General features: G+C 53.2%; 1 protein-coding gene across 8 annotated transcripts in view; it reads left to right on the forward strand.

Moving 5' to 3' along the window:
* GDPD5 (glycerophosphodiester phosphodiesterase domain containing 5) overlaps positions 1-15938 on the forward strand; it is an 88116-nt gene that overhangs the window by 26214 nt on the left and 45964 nt on the right. For 6 of the 8 annotated variants that reach the window (XM_058687730.1, XM_058687722.1, XM_058687728.1 and 3 more), the window contains exon 2: positions 7892-7975. The gene's annotated coding sequence lies outside the window, so the exon portion shown is untranslated. Of the gene's footprint in view, positions 1-5298; positions 5424-7565; positions 7585-7891; positions 7976-15938 lie in introns of those variants that run through there. The other 2 variants (XM_058687723.1, XM_058687725.1) reach the window with 2 other exon arrangements.

Consider the following 15938-nt stretch of genomic DNA (forward strand, 5'->3'; position numbering starts at 1 on the left):
CCTCAGGCTTCCAAGGAGGCCACGCCCAGCTCCCTCAGGTTAGGGGGTGGCTGTCTGCCGAACTGGAGCAGGTGTTCACAGCCGTCTCGCCCTGCTCCCCTTCTGGGCTGGCTCCTTCCCTGAACAAGCCCGAGTCTCACCCAGTCTGTCCCCCTCCCCCCCTTTCCAGCTAGCACTCCCTTTCTTCCCAATTACTGGGAAGTTCTTCCTCTTGGTCTAGCCGAAGTCTCTCCTGCTGTGCGTTCCCTTCTGGTGAACTTGTTCAACCCTGCTCTGCGGAGCCAAGCTGATCAGCCGGCCGCTTTGAGTGGCGGCCAGTGTTTTTACAACTTGTTTTCATGAAGTTGGTTTGAAGTCTCCCTGCATTCCCAGAATGTCAGACCCGCCCTGATTCACAAGGATTGACCAAAACAGGATCTGAGCCAACGAGAAGAATCTGAGGACTTAGTCATCCCCCTTGGATCATCTGCAGATTCTCCTGCTTTCCTTCTAATAAAAAAAAGAAAAAAGGAAAAAACGTAAGTTAGCTCAGATGGCCAGGAGAGTAGAGTGTGGGAGGGATGTACATAGGCTCAGATGATGCCGGCCCAGGCTTTCCTCAGGGAGCCCACCTCAAGTCAAGTTCGTTCTGCTGCTTGCCACATGGGGGAGCTTGAACAACTCCGAGTCTCAGCCTCAGTTTCCTTGTCTCTGAAATGGGAAAATTAATGGCACTGACCTCATAGCTGTCTGAGGTGGGGCGATCTCGAAGCAGACCCTGAGACAAGGGTTCACATGAGAGTGACTTATTAGGAAGTTTTCCAGAAAACAAGCTGCTAAAGTAATAGGGAAAGTAGAACCAGAAAGAGGAGGAGAAGCAAGCTCTGGGGACATGAGGCCAGAGCTGACCGAGGGCAAGGATGCTAGAGAACTTAGACCTTTACCCAGGTGGTCACCGGTAAAAGGGGGCCCTGGGGACCGGCCATGACCGCAGGCAAAGGGATTCCAACAGCCTCAGGGCAGTCCACCCACACACCTCCACAGATGCTGGCTGCTGGGAGGGACCACCAAGAGGCAGAACCTTCCTTGTGCTTCCACTGTTCCCCCAGGCCCAGGTGCTGGCTCACGCTCTCTCAGCTTCCAGAAGCAGAAACTCACAGAGCTCCTCAGCTGGCAGACGTGGCCCCAGCCCCCAAGGTTCTCCCTGATGACTCGGCTTCATGCAGCCTTTCCACCTTCGCCAGGTTGCCTTGCTGTAGACCCTTCTGGAGAAGTCTGCCTCTGAGCCACTTGCATCTCCAGCCCTGCCTGCACAGCCTAGGGGGCATCTGTGAAGAGCAGGACATGGCAGAGGGCCCAGGGGCAGTGGTTAGATCAGGGCCATGGAAGCATTGAGCACCACAGAGGAAATCAAGGCCCTTGGGGCCCATCCCCACCTGAATTGAATTTGACTTTTCTTCTCGGCCCACGGCACCCCCCCCAACCCCCCCCCTCCCCCCCCCGCCCACCATGTCTATGGGCAAAGCCCAGGTGTTCAAGGATTGCTTCTGGAACTCATGTTGGTCAGCATGTCCCAGAAACAAACAAGCAGGAGTTATGCTTTCAGGACTCTGACGATGATGACTTTAACTGGTGGTGTCCTCCTGGGGTAGCCCAGATAGAATCTGCCCCAACCCTTCTCCCACCCCTGTGATACCACAAGGGATGTCACTCACAATCTGGCCTCCCCGCTAAGGCCTTTGGGAGTCCAGCGCTGTAGAGCATGACAGGCCTGGGTCCTAGTTCAGACTCTTGTGCCTGCTGTGTGACCTTGGCCAAGTCAGCTCCCCTCTCTGAGCCTCAGTGCCCCATGTTTCTCACCAAAGTGTTGTATCCACCCACCTTAGGTCTGGTGGTTTCAACATGGTGTTAATCCCTGTTTGATACCCAGAGAAGCAAAGTGACTTGCCCAAGATCACACAGCAAAAGGGTGGAGGTGACAGGGCCAGGAATTGCTCCCTGCCCCCTGGCTGGTTAGGGAAGCACCTTACCATTTATCAGCTCTGCTCTGGCTCCCAGCCCTGTCTGATTTGGAACCTGCACTAAGTCCTTAATGAACAGGATGGACTGAGGTAGGGACCCCAGTGGTCAGTGCGCGCTGTTTATCACTAGTTCCTCTGACAACCATTTATGGACGTACTGTGGAAAGATGGACGAGGTCCTGCTTTCCCCAGGCTTAATGTCTAGCACACGTATCCCAAGGCCTGGGCTCCTCCTTGCCTACCCTTCCTTCCAAGGAGCGGGCAGGGGGCGGCTGGCTGGGGTGGTGGATGCAGAGGAAACAAGCTTGTTCAGTCGTCGCTATTCGTTGCTGCCTCCAGTGGATCCAGTGCTGGACTAGGTTGGGGTGAGGCTAGGAGAAAGCGCTGATCCGCCAACAAGGCCCCCCTGCACCCCACCCCCAGCTCATGCCTCCTTTGTTCGGAGGGCACTCGGTGCCTTTCTCTATACCATTAGACAGCGGGCTCCCCCACCAGGGCTCGGAGCCTCTCCTGGCACACAGAAGAGCTCAGGGACTGTGTGCTGGTGACTGGATTTATGGTTGTGTAGACTGGCTTGGGAGTCCGAGTACGAATCCTGGCTCTGCCATTCACATAGCTGTGCCCTCGAACAAGGGACCCAGAGCCCTTGAGCTGTTCTGCCGTCTGCAGAGTGCAGGTGCAATGGGAGGCTGAGGGAGACAGAGGAGAGAGTGGACAGACTCTCTGTCCCTTTCAAGGCTACGGCCGGCCCTCTGCATGTGGTCGACGGTGCTGCGGTAGATGGACCGGCATGCGCCAGGCCAGTGGGAAACACGAGACGGATGGCGTTAGGTCCTATCACATCGGTTCTCCCTGTCCACTGGGTTCCCCCAATCCTCCCACGGGGAATCTGGGCTGGTGGCTATAACCCATTTGAGGAATGAAGACCTGAGCCTAGAGAGGAGGCTGACCTGCCGGCCAGTGGCCAAGCCAGGCTCAGAGCCCAGGTCTCCTGGCTTAGTCTCCTACTCTCCCCTACCCTGTCCCCCTCCGGAACCTGGCTCCTGCTCTCTGGAAGCGCTCTGTGAAAGATGCTAGGAAGGGTGGTGGACCGGGAAGGTGGAGGTTTCTCAGGAGCGTGCATTCTGGTGGCTTTAGTCCAAGGGGATCAGTGTGACCAGTAGGCGCGGAGTAAGTGGGCCGAAGGCGGGCATGGGTAGAGGTGGACTGAGAAGGGGTGCAAAGGAGAAAACCAGTTGTGGGGACCAGAGGTCAGTGGGTCCATCCGCTCAGCCTGATGGCCAGGGGGCTGCCAGACACTTCTAGGCCCCCTGGGCCACGTCCCTTCCCAGATGGTGCTGGAAGGTAAGGGACTTTAAGGAGCAGCAGGTCTGAGGGAGATGCTAGTCAAGTCACGGTCACTGTCCTTGAAGGAACCCCAGTCGGCTCTAGAAATAAGGCCCACATCTAAGCATGAGGACCTTTCATGGGTACAGTGCTTTCTAAAAGGCAGACTCCAGGGAAGACAGAGCTGGCTGGCAGCCCAGCAGATGCTCAGGTGAAGTGACCAGGGCAGGCGGCCTGGGCCCCACAGAAGTGAGAGCTGGTGGGCGGGGAGTGGACAGGCAGGCCTGGGGCAGAGTTTGCTGGGCCCGGGGGGGAAAAATGCAAATGGAGGCCCATATACTTTGTCAGATATTTGAAGGTGATACCACAACTCAGAAATTGCTCAATGAAATAATTTGATTTTCTCATCTTGACAGATATATCTTCATAATACAAATTGAAATATACACATAAAGGTTTTATACAACTGAGAGTGACTGAATAGCAAAGGAGACTGAATGTAGGTATTAGTACACATCTGGGGGCTTTGTTGGTGATGTTCGGATACATTGCTACTTATTATTTTGTAAAATATATTGTCTTCATTTTTACAAGATCACTATAGTTGTATTGTTGTAATCAAGATTTTCACATCATTTAAAAATTGGATATTGATGGTAATCATCTGAAGGATCGAAAATAAAATGCGATTATATTTCAAGTGTATAGATTATATTTCCATCAAAAACGTAAATTAAAGTAAATGTAAAGAAAGGAGAACTTACATCCTCAAAACTTGTTTTCATTCCTTGAAATTATCTATGGATATTAAAACTATATACATTGTGGGGCGCCTGGGTGGCTCAGTCGGTTGGGCGACTGACTTCGGCTCAGGTCGTGATCTCACGGTTCGTGGGTTCAAGCCCCATGTCGGGCTCTGTGCTGACAGCTCGGAGCCTGGAGCCTGCTTCCGATTCTGTGTCTCCCTCTCTCTGCACCTCCCCTGCTGGTGCCCTGTCTCTCTCTGACTCTCAAAAAATAGATGTTAATTAAAAAAATTTTTTTAAGAACTATATACGTTGTAATTAACGAATATCAGATTTTAAAGTAAAATTATTTAGAGATGAAATATCCACATTTTTGAACATTTGTAACTGTGAACCTATTCACAGTCCCAGGTGTCCATGTGGTTGCCAGTGTGAAGGATTAGCATCACACTTCATGTTACATTAATTTGAGTAATATGAATTCTTAGATGCTGAAAGATGTTCTTCAGCTGCCTTGTGTATTTATTGTGGATACCGCACTAATTCATGAGTACTTTTAGAACCACAGATTGGAACAGGGAGAAAAGCCAAATAAAAAGAAAATGTTGCTCAGCATTACTGGGAAAGACACTTTGTTATGCAAGAAGCTATGGCTAGTCTGTCTGAAAGGATTTGACAAGTTTAATTTGCCTCTGGAATGTTTCCTGCTACTTAGTCCCCTCCTCCACCACCACTCCTAGTGTCCCCCTCCCTCATCCACAACAACGCAACCCACAGACCTTTATCTGGACAGAATCATCTTTTGTTCTTCACGCCAAGAAATGGAGAAGGGTTTCAGCGGAACTTGAGTGGTGTTAGGGGAGCGGATGAGGCTCCCGGGTCCCACGGATGTCCTGTGGTGGGGGCTCCTGTATGTTCTCTACTATGTTCATTTGTGAGCATGTGTCTGTGATGTGTGGGGCTCAGGGCAGTGGCCTTTCTGCCCTACGCCTAAGGGTGATTCAGGGGATGGGATGAGATCTCACCAGTGAGATCTCTATCGTACAGTTTAACGAGAGATAAATGATGGAGCTTGTGCCATGGCTGGTGTCTAAACCTCTGTGTCTGCGTTCACTCATTCATTTCACTTGTGTGTGCGTTTACTCGTTTATTTAAAACCTGTATTCACTTCCTCCAACCCTTCATTTCATTGTGGAATGCCAGGCCATAGTCAGTCTTGTGATGGAGCCCCAGACCCTACAGACGAGGGAATCAAGGCTCAGAGAAGTGCACTGGTGTACCTAAGGTCACACAGCAGGAAAGCCCCTGGCAGGTTTCACAGTAGAGGATGGATGCCACGTTTGAGTTTCAGGTAAAATTTGAATAGGTATTACTGTATCCCAATTGGCTTTTGGGGCTCTGCCACCCAGCCACCTGCCTCAGGGCCCTTTTCAGCTTGAAGAGCCACTTCCCGTTTGGGGCCAAACACTTCCTTCAAGTGACTCACAGGCTCCCACTGGTCTCGTGCTGGGAAGCCAGCGTGGGGGTGGAGATAGGCCCAGGCCACATCACCTCTGCCTGCGACCCCAGCTGGGTGACCCTGAGACCAAGCAGTGCCACAGATTAGAGGTAGGAGATGGAAAAGGAAGGAGGATGTCAGACAGTTCTCACCCGGCCTGGTGGGCAGGACTCTGAGGGAGCAGGGGGACCTGAACCCGGGCCACGGTGGGCAAGGGGGCAGCCTCCACGTCCCGCCCTTCCCACATCTGGCTTCCAGGGTAGCCACTGCCTATGTAGCCGCTGAAGCAGAGACGGGGGCGGGGCTCTCAGGGAGAATATGCGACACTTTCTCTTCAGTGCAGAAGGACAGTTAAGTGGAAAGAACATGAGGCCGGGAGTCATGAACTTGAATTTCTTTTTAAATTTTTTTTTTCAACGTTTTTTATTTATTTTTGGGACAGAGAGAGACAGAGCATGAACGGGGGAGGGGCAGAGAGAGAGGGAGACACAGAATCGGAAACAGGCTCCAGGCTCCGAGCCATCAGCCCAGAGCCTGACGCGGGGCTCGAACTCACGGACCGCGAGATCGTGACCTGGCTGAAGTCGGACGCTTAACCGACTGCGCCACCCAGGCGCCCCATGAACTTGAATTTCTGACACCAACTTTCTCATGAACTTGTCAGCTCCCTATCCTTCTCTGGGCCTCAATATCCATGCCTGGGGAGGGCTCGCTGGCTGTGACCTTTTGTGGTAACTTGGTATCTCAGGATTTATGCGAAGAGATTTGGGGTTGAATTCTGGCTCTGCTACCTTGCTGGCTGCGCCCACGTCTCAGAGCCTTCATTTTAAATTTCGAAATAATATTCACTTTCAGGCATTTTACGTAATTTAATCCCCACATCAACCCTGTGAGTCAGGTTTACTATTATTGTTGTCATTGTAACTATTTTATAATACGGAGATTGAGGCACAGAGAGGTTAAGTAACTTGCCCGAGGTTACACAGTAAGAACCAAGATTCTGATGTGGACAGTTTGACCCCAGTGCCCATGCTGTTAACCACTATGTGCTTGCTACTCAAACTGTGGTCCTTGGACCTGAGCCCCAGCATCACCTGGGAGCTGGTCAGAAATGAAGGATCTCAGGCCCCCTTGTAGACCTACTGTGTCGGACTGTTTTAACAGGGTCTCCAGGTGATTTGTTTGCACACTGAAGTTTGAGAATGTTTTTATTGAGAGTGTTTATATTCTACCCATCACTTAGGGTCATAATGAATGGGAGGCGAAGGAAATAAGTATGTTTCGTAAACTGTAAAGTGCAGTGCGTTCAGAGCATGGTGAGAAACCTGGGGACTGCAGGTAGAGGGAGGCAGGGTTAGGGTGCCCCGGGGGTCTCTCAGTAGCCGGATGTCCTCTCTAAGCTGTCTCTGAGTCCAGTTCTGTCCCCCTCCGGTCTGAGGCCGAGCTTGGCTGTGTGTTTCTTGCTGGGGTGTGGCTCCAGGGCCTGATCGGGTTGGAGAGTTCTCATGTTGGCATGGGCTTGAGCCACCCCTGTCCTGGGGCTGCAGGGCACCAAGAGGCCCGGGTCCCAGCCCTGGCTCTGTCTACAACTCTCTGGGAAGGCCAGGCCAGCTCCCGGCCCTGCCAGCCTCGCTCTGCCCCAGTGGGCAACGCGGCAGCATCCCTTGCAAGCCCGCAGTGCTGCCCCAGAGCTGTGTCCCTTCTCCGTTTCTCTCCAAGGCCTGTCGGAACCAACTCTCCTCCCAGTTCCTGGGCAGGAGGGCTGCCCTGCCGGCTGTAGGAGCTGGTGGTAGGGGAGCCAGTACATGAGTCAGAAGTTAGCCACATAATTGCGGTGCCCCAGATCCCGCCTCCAGCCCACCGCCCTCCCCCATCGGCTGCATTAGAAGAGCAGCTGGTTTGGCGGCTACCTCCAGAGGAGCAGGTCTCTGGGCAGCACGACAGGGCCTCTGCTCCCCCAGGAGCCACACGCAGCCCCAATTTCTCCCCAGAGTGGCTGGAACTTGGATTGCATGTACGTGGGTTCTGGAGCGGCCAAGAGTGGTTCAGGGTACTGGTTGTCCTGTGTTTGGGGTTGGGGCTGGTCTGTGGGCAGCATGTGTGGAGGTAGGATTGCTTGTGGGGTGTCTGGTGGCCCATAGCTGGACCACCCGCCGGCTTAGCAGCTTCCCTGGGCAGGGACAAGGTGTGACCCATCCCTGGGCCCCACACCCAGCATGGGGTGGGCACGGCATGGGGACTGGCTAAGGGTCAGGTGGGAGAGGAGAAGGTAGGGTGGACCGATGAATGATCTGACTGGGTTTGTCCCCTTGTCCCCTCAGCTGTCCCAAGGAAGTGACAACACCACCTCCGTGGACAGGACATCCTCAAGAGCCCTGCTCACAGCCACTGCTACCTTCTTCCAGGTAAAGAAAAGAGAAAGGAAGAGTGGGGGGTGGGGGGAGAAAGGAGGTAGGGACAAGCCACAGCGAGCAGTGCTCTGGCTTGTAAAACAGTATCTACCTCTCCTAGGGAGACAGCACCTTGCAATTTACAAAAACCAAAGAACAAAAAAGCCAATCAAGGGGGACAGGGATTGTTGTCCCATTTGATGGGCGAGTAAAGAACTAGAGTATTCTTAGACAACTTATTCCAGTCTACTGGATACTTGTCTAAGCACCTGGCATGTATTAGCTCATTTAATCCCCTCAACAGCCCATGAGGTGGGTGCTATTATCCCCACTTTATGGATAAGGAGACTGAGGTATAGTGGTATCATACCAATTAGTAGCTGGTAGAACTGGGTTTCAAACCCAGGCAGACTGACTCTCATTGCACATTCTCAATCCCTGTGATTTACTGCCTCTAGAACCATGTATTAAACTAAGTTTCCTTGACATCCAATTCGGGGGTTTAAAGAGCTCCCATTCCCAGAGGAGACCTGTATTTTCAAAGATAATCCTGGCGAAGGTGATGCTTCAGCCAAAGGAATGAAGAGCAAATGGTGGAATTAGAGGTCTTGAATCATGGAATTGGCATGAACCTTCAAGGTGTGCCAGGCCAGCAAATTCCTGTGACTTTCTTCCTCAGCATTCTAGTAAATCCAGTCTTCTTTGGTTACCGGATGGAGACCAAGAAATTTGAGAGGAGGGAAGAAAAGGTTAGGCCCCAGGTTCTCAGATGTGCCTAGAGGTAGAGGGGCTTCTGTTTTTCACAGGACACCACAGTGAAGAGAGATGAAGGGACAGTGAGGAAATCAGTATTCTGTGCTAATTCTGAGGTCACCTTATACTAGACCCGGAACAGATATGTGCAAACAGATATCAAGGGGTGAAGCAAAAATTGTGGGAGAAAATGCTTAATGGAGACTTTTTTTATAGTCACTTTTTTTTTCTGTAAATTGGGAAAGGCTAATTATTATTCAGGAGCAGAACCGGGATCGGGCTCGGAAGTGGTTCTGCAGTCGCATGGTTTAAGAGTCTGTGATCTCCTTTCCTTCCACTGCACGTGTAAACAGCTTTTCTGACTCACAAATAAACAGGTGCCTGCTTGGTGCCAGGCCCAGTGCAGAGCCACAGGTCCCCTGCAAAGTGACTCCTCTAGCAGGGATGGGGCCTAGGGTGTCTTGTGTCCCCGTCGCCTGGTGCAGGGTCTTCAGAAAAACTTGGCCAAACGGATTAAAAATCTCTGCCTGGGGAAGCTCTCAGTCTGGTGGGCAAGGCAGCTACGGAAGCAGATAATTACCGGGCACAGAGGCCTGTGATCATGTCTCGAGAGCTCTGCCAGATGACGGGAACACAAAGAAAGGAGGCAGTGGGCTTCTGGGGCGAGGGGGATCAGACCAGGCTTTGCACAGGGTCCATTTGTTAAGGTGGATAGGATTTGAATTGGGGTGGTGGGGAGAGCTTTCCTGGCAGAGGGCCCAGCATGAGCAAAGGCATGGAGGTGGGGAGGCCGGATAATGTGGTGTGCTTGGAGCAGAATGGTGTGAGGAGGGGCAGGGGGAGGTAAGGCTAGACAGGTAGGTGTAAGGGGAGGGAAGCAAGAGAAAGATTCCTTAAATGGTAGGCCTTGCTTTTCTTCCCCTCCCCAAGGGCCTGCTTGGGAAGCCTGTTTGTATGATAACTCTGCTATTTTACATAAATAAATAAAATAAATCATTGCTCTCTGTTCCCTCCGGGGGTAAAAACCGGGCCGGGACGAGTTTGCTCAGTGCAAGTCTCTGCCAGACTCCGCTTTCTCCTTTTCCTCCTTTTCGGGTGGCTCCTCCTTCCCGGGGACCCAGGGAGAGGCATCGGAAAAAGCCAGCCTGGTCCCTGTGACTGAATCACTGGGCTCCTGGGAGGCTGGGGTGTCAACCGAGGTGAGAGAATAGTGAAAGCCAACCCCACCAGGCCCCCAGGCTGACCCTTGAGGCCCTGCCGGAAACCCTGAGAATATTTGCTCACTCTGCCTGCTCCAGGGAGAACCTGTCAGTGCCAGTGGGGGAGGGGGGTGATAGGGGTCCGGCAGCTTAAAGACGGAAGCACTCAGCCCTCCAGGGAGGGAGGGGGCTGTCATGGGCGGGGGGGGGGGGGGGGGGGGCGCGGTATGCAAGCCTACACAGGCCACTCCGCTGGGGAACCACCCCTAGGAACTAACTGTACAGGGGATTTCTGCATGGGAAGGGAGGCCGGATGGAATGACTGCAGATCTTCCCTGGTGCCGCGACATTGAGGACTTGGATAGCCTGAAATCCAAGGATAGTTCTTAGATCCCTGTTGCATTGCGCCAGGACTCCTTGACCATAGGAGTCTTGAGTGAGGTGATTCTGAGACCCCGGTTTAGAGAGTCTGTAACGAGAGATTTTGAGTTTTGAGATGCTAAGCTCTGTATCCCAGGCAAGGCAAGGTCACACTCTTGGTGACTACTCAGCCCATGCTCATACCCCTGACTTGGGAAAGAGAGGTCCTTCCTAGGCCAAGAGAAGCCAGGTCCCCTGGGCAGTGTCCATTCCTGACTCCTGTCCAATCCTGTAGCCCCAGACATACCTCAGACATGCAGGTCTGTCCCCCTAGGGCCTTAACGGCAGGCGCAGCTCAGGAGACCTATCCTGGCCTCTGCTAGCCTCCCCTCCTCACCCATAAAACGGGGATCTGGTACTTACCTCTGGAATCAGCCAGATGCTTCCATGAGCCGATATGCATGGAGGCTCCTGGGCACTAGAAAACACTGCACGTGGCCGTAATCCCAGCTGCTGTTGCTGCAGTGTGGTTGTCTCCTTGAAAGGAAGGTTCGTGTCCGATTCTCTGTGAATCCTGCTTGGCTCCCAGCAGTGCCTGGTACTGAGCAGAGGCTTAAACATTCACTGAGTGACCTCAAGAGCTTTAGGTAGGGAATAAGTCCTCCCAGAGGCCTCCGTTCCAAGGAAGCCATCCCTTCTCAAGGGAGGAGCAGGGAGAACTTTCTGCGGGGGGGGGGGGGGGGGCAGGGGGCAAAAGGGGCGGGAGAACTAGGGAAGCCACCGCCAGGGTTGGGAGCAAGTCTGCCTGGAATATAGTCCAGCTTGGCCTGCTCAGAGGGGAAGGGAAATCAGAGGTCTCCTGGCACAGAAGTGTTGGATAAACAGGCTGCCTGGCACCATTGTGGAAAGAGATTAATAACGACCCTAATTATGGCCTGATTGATCTTTTGAGGGCTCCTGCAGAGCTCCGGCCTTGGCCACTGAGCAGCTGTTCCCCAAAGAACCAGCAGGCATGACGGGGGACTGGGGCTGCTGGCCTGCCTCGTCTTTTCACCTCCGAGGCCTCCCTCCTGGCACCTCTCCCAGCCTCTCCCCACTGGCAGCTGCCTCCTTGACAGACTTCCTTCCTTCCCTACATCTGGCTACCTTCTCTGTTGGTTTCGTTAAATCTAGAGCTTTCCGTGAGGCCCACAGAAGTGGACTGACTTGCCTAAGGCCACACAGTGAGATGGTGGCAGCCAGATCTCTCCGTTCTAGCCATCTGACGAGAGGCTCAGGGACGGGAAGGTGGTAAATGTGGGAGCACTCCTCAGAAGCCAAATGCAGAAAGCTGTGACTCAGGGCAGTGGGGTAGGGTCTGGGATTGGCTGATCCCATTATCAGCCCTGTCCCCCCACTGCCAGCCCCAGCCCTGGGGCCAAGGATTTGTCTCATGGGTTTGGGTTTGCTTGTTTGGTGAGCTTCCTGGAGGTGCCCTGCTGCTCCTGGGCTCACAGAGGATGAGGAGTCTCCTTTTGGCAACAGCCTCACCATCATGGAACCCACATGGGCTTCACCTGCTGGCTGGGACCTGGGGGTGCCCTCAGCTCTGAGAGAGGCCCTGCTCATGCCTCCCTGTCACCAGGCTTTCCTTGTGCTGTCCCCTACCTAGAGCCCCTGCTTCCCCCACTTTGTGCCACAAATCCTTCCTTATTTCTGAATTCCGCTTAGATCCACCCTCTCCAAGAAGCCAGCCTTCAGTGATCCGTGCTGGGAACCGCGGAGGCACAGGAGTTATGGGACCCAGAAGAGACCCTGACCCAGGCAGGGAAAGTTTCCCAGAGGAGAAGCTGCTGAGTTGAGACCAAAAGGAGTTTTCCAGGCCTTGAAGATAGGCAGAGGGGCCCAGAGCTAAGTCTGTTTCATGGGCACACCTGCACTGGAAGCAGGGGATGACAAGGCAGTGAGGAGGAACCCCAGGGAGGTCCTGGTCTACCTCCAAGACCATGTTTCCTGAGCACTATGGGAGGAGTCCTCATAGCCCTGTGCCTTTTATGCCTTGGGTTTTACTCCAAGGGAATGTTGGGGTCATTGCTGTACCTTGGTCTCTGTCAAAGATGGTGAAGGCACCTGGGCAGGGGCAGAGCCCTGGCCTGGGGCTCAGGATGACTAGGCCTCTAACCTTGTCTCAGGCCTTCCTGCAGCTCTCAACCTCATCTTGACTGTTCTAGGCAGGGGCATGCTCAGGGCTCCCAGCATTAGTCCTGGGAAGGGAAGGGGTTCTTCCCCTCAGACTGGGCGAGGACTGTGGGCTTGTCCTTCCCTCCTCCCTGTGCAGCCCCATCTCTGCTTTCCTCCTGGTGATGAAGACAGAACAGGTGGTTAAAAGGTTTTGGGGGGGGTGTGCCAGAAAGGCCCTTGAGGACCATCTGGTGGCATGTATCCCATGATACAGATAGGAAAGCTGAGGCCAGAGGCTTACGGAGGTCACCGAAGGCTGAGGTGGGGTTGAGGACCGTGAGGCCAGCCATGGCCAACAAGAAATGGGGACTTCTCCTTGTCCACACCCATGCTCTGCCTCCCTCCCTGGGGCCCTGGCAGGCTGCTGGAGAAGGTCAGGTCTCCTCCTCCTCCAGCCCTACAACTTGTCAGGGGTTTCCTTTTCCCTCCCCCTGGGTTCTTGGTGCTGTTCCCCGCCCCTGCTCCCCTAGTGCCAACCAAAATATTGGGCTTGGCCCTTTGATATGCATTTTGCAGTGACACAGGCGTCGTGGCCGGTACAGCCACGGAAGGCAGCAGGAATGTGGGCAGACCTTCCCTCTGGGGCTGGTGCCATGGAAGGACTCAGCAGTCCTGGGTTCAAATCCTCCCTTCTCCCCAGTCAGCTGTTTGGTCTTGGGTGAATCACTTAATCTCTCCAGCCTGCCTGTCTGTCTGTTGGTCAATCCATTGATAGAGATATCGAAGTTGAAGCCGTATATATTTAATGAATATACTTTTGGGTTGTTTTTTTTTTTTTAAGTTTGTTTATTTTGAGAGGCAGAGAGAGATAGTGCACGTGAGAGCAAGCACATGCACGCAGGGGAAAGGCAGAGAGAGAGGAGAGAGAGAGAGAATCCCAAGCAGGCTCCCCACTGTCAGCATGGAGCCGGACGTGCGGCTTGAACTCGTGAACTGTGAGATCATGACCTGAGCCAAAATCAAGGGTCTGATGCTTAACTAACTGAACCACCCAGGTGCCCCTAGGCTTTTTTCTTTTTTTGGAGGTATCTAAGTTTACACAAGAATCGATCCAAAGGAAAGAGAGCTGCTACCATACTCTCCCTCCCCACCTCACAGTGGCCCTTATTGTCACCATCCTATGTTAGGGTGGCGCATTTGTTACCACGGGAGACAATGTTGACACGGTGTTACCTAAAGTCACAGTTACACTAGGGCTTGCTCTTGGTGTGGTGCATTCCGTGGGGTTTGACAAAGGTATGGTGACATGTGTCCGTCACTGTGGTGTCCTATAGAACAGTTTCATTGCCCTAGAAATCTTCTGCTCTTCTCCTGCCCCCCACCCCCGACACCCGCTGATCTCTCTACTGCTCCCATGGTTTTATCTTTACCAGCATGTCACAGAGCTGGAATCATATAGTCTGGAGCCTTTTCAGGCTTCCGTCACTTAACGATAGGCTTTTGAAGGTCTCTTCAGGTGCTCGTGTGGCTTGATGGCACATTTTGCTCTATCACTGAGTACTCTTCCATTGTCTGGGTGGATCACGGTTTGTTCATCTGTTCACCCTGGGGCCAATATTTCTAGACTGTAAAAGAAGGCTGTCGAGCTCTACTTTGGTACAATCCCTGTCACTTTCTGTAATAACTGGCTTCTTTCACTTTGCATCATGTTTTCGAGATTTATTCATGTTGTAACATGTATCTATGTTTGATTCCTTTTTTTGCAGCCTTGGGTACTTTTTTGTGTCACTCCATCTAGTCCCCGTTTCTCGGGTGGTTACAGTAAGGCTCAGAGAGAGCTAGTGACCTGTCCAAGGTTACACGGCAAGTCCGTTGAAGACTGGGCTGGAACCTGGGCACTGACATCTGGCCTGAAATTCTTTCCACTCTCAGGAAAGAGAACAGGCTTGGGGGGGCTATAGCCAGCGCCGTTCAGGGCAATGAGGATGGTCGTGTGAGGTAGAAGCAGGAAGGAGGGTCAGGTCCGTGCCCAGGATGTCAGGATGGGAGAGGACCCTAATAGTGCCAATATCCTGCTCTGTAGCAGGTGCTCACTCCATCCCGGGTCTGACCCCTTGAAGGCCCTCCCCTGTGTAAAACAGGAGGCCATGAAAGTTCAGGGCAGGGGCCAGGAATTCAGGCAGAAAACAGAACTTTGGGCCGAGGGGCGCCCTTGAACATCAGGCTCAGAAGCGAGGGCTTTCTCTTATCCCACGGCCAGGAGGAGCTCCCTGCTAGGGATTTCTTGGGAACTTGGCTGATACCGGCAGTCCTGGAGGTGGCTTGGAGAAATCGATCCATCCTAAGTAATACCATTAGCCCTGGTGGGAAAAGGAAGTGGCAGGGGAGGCTGGGGAGAGTCTGGTTTCTGGGAGCTTGCTTGAGTGCTCAGTGTCTGAGCAGCACGTCTCTGTTAGCAAGACTTCTGGGCCTCCTCAGAAGTACCTTCCGGGAAGCCCTCAGTGCCTCCTCCTTTTATGGCTGGTCCCTGGGGATGTGGGAATAATTCAAGCCATCCCATGGGGGATACAGGCCCATCAACGGTGCTCATGCAAGATGCCTGGGGAAGACTGAGGGCTATGGGAAGCTGGGAAACCCTCTAACCAACCTGGATCTCAGGGGAGGCTCCCTGGAGGAGATAATGTCTGAGCTGAGACTTGAAGGATGGGTAGGTATTAGCTGAAGGGACAGCAAGTTCTGGAGGATAAGGCTGGAGAAATCAGAAACCATTTGTTCAAGAGCTTGCTCTGGCCACAGGTGAGGGCTTGGGTTGGTGGGGTGTGATCCCCGGAGGGAGGCCAGAGGATTTCCTACCTAGGGGAGAGATGAGACCTGAGCCAGGCCAAGGGGATGGTGAGAAGAGGCTGTGAGGGATGTTAGAAGCAGGTTGGGGGGGAGGGGGGCGGGGTGCCTGGGTGGCTCAGTTGGTTAAGCATCTGACTTTGGCTCAGGTCATGATCTCATGGACCGTGAGTTTGAGCCCTGCATCGGGCTCTGTGCTGACAACTCAGAGCCTGGAGCCTGCTTCACATTCTGGGTCTCCCTCTCTCTCTGCCCTCCCCCACTCACACTCTGTCTCTCTCTCTCTCAAAAATAAATAAACATTAAAAAATAAAAAAAAATAAAAAGCCTTGGGGTGCCTGGGTGGCTCAGTTAGTTGGGCATTGGGTTGCAGCTCAGGTCGTGATCTCACGTTTCACGGGTTCGGGCCCCGCATCAGGCTCTGTACTGACAGCTCGGAGCCTGGAGCCTGCTTCAGATTCTGTGTCTCCCTCTCTCTGCCCCCCCCCCTCAAAATAAATAAACATTTAAAAAAAAAAAAAAAGCTGGTTGAAGAGGTCAGTGTGGCCTGTGCTGGGTCTGCAGGGCCTGGGTGACTGGCCCAGGGACAGGCAGTTGCTTCTGGCTGTCTCAATCAGGACACAGCCACCAGGTGGGCTTTGCCACACCTAGTAACTGAAGCGGTG

The sequence above is a fragment of the Neofelis nebulosa genome, chromosome 10, assembly GCF_028018385.1.
Source record: "Neofelis nebulosa isolate mNeoNeb1 chromosome 10, mNeoNeb1.pri, whole genome shotgun sequence".
Classification (NCBI taxonomy): domain Eukaryota; kingdom Metazoa; phylum Chordata; class Mammalia; order Carnivora; family Felidae; genus Neofelis; species Neofelis nebulosa.